General features: G+C 39.9%; 1 pseudogene; it reads left to right on the top strand.

The window, feature by feature from the left end:
* The first annotated feature begins 2,848 nt into the window (after positions 1-2,848).
* LOC143590065 (secreted RxLR effector protein 161 pseudogene) lies at positions 2,849-3,406 on the top strand (annotated as a pseudogene).
* The last annotated feature ends 3,622 nt before the right edge of the window (positions 3,407-7,028 follow it).

Here is a 7,028-nt window from a genome sequence, read left to right on the forward strand (position 1 = left end):
GAAGGATCTAACCCTTGTTGAACTTGGAAGTTGTTTCCAAATTGAACAGTCCATACGAGATATGGAAAATGTTTGGCTTAATGATGATAAGAAACGGGGTGGAGCGTCTGTAAATATGGTTGAGACGGGTGAATCATCCAAGGGAAACACTAAATTCAAAGGGAAACGAAAGTTTGAAGGGAATAAGAATTCGGGTCCAAACAAGAAACCGAGTTACCCTTGCTGGAAATGTGGAAAGGTTGGTCACTTTAAGAAGGATTGTAAAGTGGTGAAGAACAAGAACAAGTTTGGTTCTAAGAACAAGAATGAGGCTGGTCCTAGCGGGTCTAATGACCCGGGAAAGCAACAAGGTCAGAATTTATTTCATTTAAATAATTCTGTTGATAATTATGTATCATTAATTTCTGAAGCATTTTATGTGTAGGATGAAGTTGCTTGGTGGGTTGATTCGGGTGCAACAAGCCATGTGTGCAAGGATCTTCGTTGGTTTAAAGACTTTCAACCAATTGAAGATGGATCTATAATCAAGATGGGCAATGTTGCAACTGAACCAATCAAAGGAATAGGAACCGTGCAGCTTACTTTTACTTCTGGAAAACTTTTACTTTTGAATAATGTGTTGTATGCGCCCGGGATTCGAAAGAATTTGTTAAGTGGCATTGTGTTGAATAATCTTGGTTATAAATAAGTCCAAGAAAGTGACAAGTATATCTTGTCAAAACATGGTACTTTTGTAGGGTTTGGTTATCTATGTAATGGTATGTTTATGTTAAATATTGATATGTCTTGTGTGAATGAATCTGTTTGTGTTGTCTCTACTAGTAATGTAAATTGCATAGCTTCGACTAGTAACAATAATAAATTAACCGATTCAGAATTATGGCATGCTAGACTAGGACATGTACATTATAAACGTGTTAAGGAAATGTCTAAAATGAGCTTAATTCCGGCTGTTAATATAAGCAATGAAAAATGTAATATTTGCAAGTTGAATAAAATAACTAAAAAACCATTCATGAAAAATGTTACTAGAGAAACTAAAGTGTTAGAATTAATATATAGCGATCTATGTGATTATCATGCTACACCGTCATTAGGTAATAAAAAATATGTTGTAACGTTTATAGATAATGCTACTAGATTCTGCTATGTTTACTTGTTACATGCAAAAGATGAAGCTCTTGAAAAGTTTAAAATCTATAAACAAGAAGTAGAGCTTCAACGGGATGAGTTGATCAAAACTTTGCATACGGATAGAGGTGGTGAGTATTTTGATCCGGGATATTTCCAATCAACTGGAATAATACATCATACCACAGCTCCTTATACACCGGAACAAAATGGTGTGGCAGAAAGAAGAATAGGACTTTAAAAGAGATGGCTAATACCATGTTGTCCCATTCGGGTCTAAATGATGGGTTTTGGGGTGAGGCTATGTTAACAGCCTGCTATTTGTTAAATAGGGTTCCTAACAAGAGGAATAAGATCACCCCTTTTGAGCTTTGGCATAAAAAACCACCTGAGTTGCAAAAGTTGAGAGTTTGGGGTTGTAGAGCTATGGTTAGGCTCACTGATCCTAAGATAAGGAACTTAGGGGAAAGAGGTCTAGACTGCATTTTCATTGGGTATGCTGAGCATTCGTTTGCTCACAGGTTCTATGTCATAGAACCGAATGACTACGTGTCTGTGCATACGGTTATTGAGGCAAGAAGTGGAAATGCTGAATATGATGAAAATAGATTCTCATCTATACCTAGACCAAAGGATATTCCAAGTTCTAGTAGTTCTCAAATGACTGATCAAGTGATTGATGCTCCTACAGAACCTAGGAGAAGTGGTAGAGCAAGAAAATCTAAATCATTTGGTGATGATTTTCAACTATATTTGGTTGAAGGATCTAGAGATGGCATTCAAATTCAATATCAATATTGTTTCAATATTGAGGAAGATCCTAAAACCTATAGTGAGGCCATGGCATCTCGGGATGTAGCATTCTGGAAAGAAGCTATAAATGATGAGATGGATTCTATTATGCAAAACAATACTTGGAAAGTAACTGATCTACCCCTTGGATGTAAACCACTTGGTTGTAAATGGATCTTTAAAAAGAAGATGAAAGTAGACGGTTCTATTGACAAGTTTAAAGCCCGATTGGTTATTCAAGGCTTTAGGCAGAAAGAAGGAATCGACTATTTTGACACATATGCTCCTGTTGCTAGAATATCCACCATTAGATTGTTGGTTGCTTTAACAGCAATACACAATCTTGTGATTCACCAAATGGATGTAAAAACAGCTTTCTTAAATGGTGATTTGGATGAGGAGATATATATGAAACAACCAGAGGGTTTCGTCATGCCTGGTAATGAACATAAGGTGTGCAAGCTTGTGAAGTCATTGTATGGCTTAAAGCAAGCACCTAAACAGTGGCATCAAAAGTTTGATGAGATGGTTTTATCAAATGGTTTTGTGTTAAACCAAGCAGACAAGTGTGTGTATAGCAAATTTGATGCTTCTATAAAAGGAGTTATAATTTGTCTATATGTCGATGACATGTTGATATTTGGAACTGACCAAGATCAAGTGGATAAAACAAAGAAATTTTTGTCATCTTGCTTTGACATGAAGGACATGGGGGAGGCGGAAGTGATCCTTGGTATAAGGATCAAACGGGAGAACAATGGTATAACAATTTCTCAATCTCATTATATTGAGAAGATGTTGAAAAAGTTTAATTTTCATGATAGTTCTTCAGTTTGTACTCCAATGGATCCTGCGGGTTAAGCTCTCACCTAATAAAGGTGTTACGGTAAGTCAACTTGAATATTCAAGAGCTATTGGATCTCTCATGTATGCTATGATTAGCACAAGGCCAGATATAGCTTATGCTGTTGGAAAGCTTAGTAGGTATACTAGCAATCCAGGTGCAATGCATTGGCAAACTATGAATCGAGTATTTAGGTACTTGAAGGGAACCATAAAATATGGTTTGACTTACACTGGATTTCCTTCGGTTTTGGAAGGTTATTCAGATGCAAGTTGGATTAACAACATGGAAGATCATTCTTCCACAAGTGGATGGACCTTTCTACTTGGAGGAGGTGCCATATCTTGGGCATCAAAGAAACAAACTTGTATAACTCATTCAACAATGGAATCTGAGTTTGTAGCATTAGCAGCAGCTGGAAAAGAAGCTGAATGGCTAAGAAACTTGATTTATGAGATTCCATTGTGGCCTAAACCAATATCACCAATATCTATAAGATGTGATAGTGCTGCTACCTTGGCTAAGGCTTATAGCCAAGTGTATAATGGAAAGTCTAGACACTTAGGTGTTAGACACAGCATGATTCGTGAGCTAATTATGCATGGGGTGATATCAGTTGAGTTTGTGAAACGTCAATAGAATTTAGCTGATCATTTAACCAAAGAGTTATGTAGAGATCTTGTGCACAAGGTGGCTGTAGGGATGGGTTTAAAAGCAAAAAGCAAAAAAAAAAAGCTCACCCAAACATGCCCTAAATACCTTGGACAAAATACTCCAAGGTGTCTCGTGTCGTTTTTTTCGCCATTTTTAAGTACTCGTCGTTGATGTCGGTCGTACTTCTATAGGCGAGTACGCGTAACGCTGACGTACACTTCTGGATATTGGTGAATCCTAACAGCCCTCATGCGTCCCATTTTTGCTTAAAGTAATCATACTCGCTCTCCAAATCATTGGCAATGCGCAAAAATAAACGTTTAGACATCTGGAAGCGACGTCTAAAAGTCTTCGGGTTCTTGTATGTCGGTGAGTCAATAAAATAGTCGTCTATCAAACGCTTGTTGGCTTAACACATTCTCTTCTCAAAACCGATTGAGGAGCAGAATAAATATATTTAGTATACTTTGCCGCAAGTGTAACTGCACTTGTAACCGCCGCCTTGTCTTCGGCCGTGTGCTCGTTATTTGCAAATATCGATTGATGATGTCGGACGAGGAGAGAGAATCCATTTTGTTGGTGTTTTGAATAGAAATTTTGTAGAGGGAGTCTAAAAATGTGAGGAATTTGTAGATATTGTTTTAGAAAGTTTAAATGTTTGGTTATATATATAGAAAAATAATTATTTTTTTATATATAAATTGAGCCGTTGAACAACGGGTATATTTGACCAAATGTGGAATTCAAGGCAAATATCAAAGGTTCACCGGCGCTAACGTACCTCCGCTAGCTATTGGGTCATGCGCCATGCAAAGGTCATGGCGCTAGATGTTATATCTCCAGGCGCCAAACATTCCCTGACACCTCAAGAATGGGAGAGCCAAAGATCTCCATGAGCATGGTGCAAAAGGAGGTATATTCATCGTAAAGAACGCCCAGCCAATGAGGAATGGACAACACATAGTCAATAGCACTACATAGCACGACATGTCGTCATCAAACGTCCATGATGTCCAGCAACTATCCTTAACGCATGTCCAAGGAACCTGATTGGTGGATTTCCTGACAGGACAGGTGGCCATACTCTCTCTCTCTCTCTCGTCTCCAACGGCTATAAATACCAAACTACCTCTACATGGTAAATGTTACTTATCATAACTATCTAGAAAAGTATTGTATTATAATTACCAATACTCCTTTTCAAGCCGGAGGGTGGTTACTAGAGGATCCCCATATTCCCTCGTAACGAGCTCACGGTATTTTGTTTTGTTGGTGAACTGCTCATTTGCGCCGAAGAATATTAAACCCATCGTGGGAAATACTTAATCATCACCCTCAGACTAAACAATTAGACTGAATAGGGATTTCGTGTTTTTCTTTTGCGCCATCCGTGCATTTTGCTAAAACTATTTCTAACTCAATTTATTGGTTCAAATGAGTGGAAAGAACCCACTAGGGCGGTTGTTCAATCGTTAAACGCCACCCGTGATGAAAACCTGGATGCAGACATTGTGATTGGGAACACCGAGGACATCGCTAACGCGTCCAACCTTTGGCCACCCTTCATAGTAACGAATCCAACCAGGTTACGACCACAAACACAATCACAAACGCCTTTTCCACCAAGCGTTTTTACTTGGTGGGAGGGGGGGGGGGGACAAGAAAAACTCATGGTTAGGATGCAAGAAAAGTTGTCAGCTACCGTCCAACCTAGAAAATTGTTAGGTGGATCCGAGTAGTAATAGGGTAGACGAAGAAAACGAAGATGATGATGAATATAAATCAACTCTTTGTATGCACATAATAGGAGAATCACCATTTTTGAAAACAAAATAGCGAGGTGGCCAAATGATGGCCAAGACGGGAAGCGCAATAAAGCATAAATCTCACGCCATACGGCTTGTTCGCATCTCGACAATCCAGATTAAGAACAAAGCTGGAAAGATCCCGATCATCATGATGCCTCCATAAAAAAACTCATCAAATACCACTCGATGATAACGAGAACTTTTCAAAGCAATACAGGCCAATCACCTTGGCAGGAAAGTTAAAATTTATCAAAAGGATCACGGAGGCAGAACTGCGGAAAAACCAGAAGATACAGCCGACAGTAGGCCAGTATGATGGCCAATCTGATCTGGATGACCATCTACAGACGTATATCGCTGCGGGTTTTGTCTCGGGATGGACAATGTCACTCTGGTGTCACATATTCACCTTAACGCTCATAGGAGCAGCGAGAGCATGGTTTGAACGGCTACCAGAGGGGAAAATCGTCCATCAGGATGACTTGGCCAACAAGTTCACCCAACATATTAGCCAACAACGGTGCCACATCAGTGACCCATCAGATATTCTCAACCTTACCCGTAAAGATAATGAAACAATAGAATATTTCATTACCAGGTTTAACAAAGAAGGGCTCAAAACGTGCGATGCGATGACCTTATTCGCAACCTCACTAGTCGCATGTAATTAAAATATTTATTTTAAATTTGGGATGCTATCATGACGGCGTCTAAACGATACACATGGACATAATAAAGCATGGGGAAAGAGTTGTTGCACACTGACGCGTGTAATGATATCGAATGGGCCCGTCAAGGCAAGAAAATCGGCTATATGTGGTCACGAATAATTTAAGAGCCAAACACAAAGGAAACCACTTCAACTGAGACACCGAAAAATAAACAGAAGGTGCATCCGCATCTTTAAAATAGGTGGACGCCTCTGACCAATAGCCCTTAACAGATCATGTATTCAGTAGGCTTTGAATTCAAAAAGCCTCCACAATACAAAGTAAGGCTGAATACTGATACAACAAGATATTGTGACTATCACGAACAGCACGGCCATACAACAAACCAGTGCTCAAACCTTAAAGACGAAAATTGAAGAGTACGTGCGGAGTGGAAAGTTAGAGCACCTGGTGAAAATCATCCGGGGAGGCGGAAAGAGGAACGCAGGCCATGACGGCGAGAGACAAGGAAAGAAAATTAAGTATTTCCACGCCAACATGATTCTGGATTGCGCCAGAATAAAAAGCGCCAACAGATAGAGCAAGCCACGTGAAAAGAAGGGCAAGTCATCTTCCCAAAGTTGAGAGGCAGCGCTAACTAAAAGGCATCGCTGGTGATCACTGGCATTTTCGGTCACTATAGGACATCCCATTTTGTCGTGGATGCAGGTGCAACGTCCGATATAATGTACCGAGAGTGTTTCAACCTGTTGGAAGAAAGTGACAAGCGCTGCCTCGTTCCCGTGAATGCACCAATAACAGGGTTTAACCAGAGTGTTGAATACCCACTGGGCCTGTTAACTTTCCCAGTCACGCTCCGCGACGAAAACATTCAAGAACGGAATAAGTAGATTTCTTCGTCATGGAAACTCCGCACCCAAACTATGATATCATTTTGGGAAGAGATGCGATGAGAGACATTAATGCCAACCCATCCACGGCGCATGAGATATTAGGAGTACCAACTCCCACGTGGGTGACAATGATCTATGCCAACCGCGAAATCCACCTGGCAGATACGAATGTCCAACTGAAAAAAAACAATGAAGGTGACATGTCATGTGGAACCCGAAAAAGGGGTACCCAATG

The sequence above is a fragment of the Bidens hawaiensis genome, unplaced genomic scaffold (genome assembly GCF_021521415.1).
Source record: "Bidens hawaiensis isolate Kalapana, Puna unplaced genomic scaffold, B.hawaiensis_p1.1 tig00038140_1, whole genome shotgun sequence".
NCBI lineage: Eukaryota > Viridiplantae > Streptophyta > Magnoliopsida > Asterales > Asteraceae > Bidens > Bidens hawaiensis.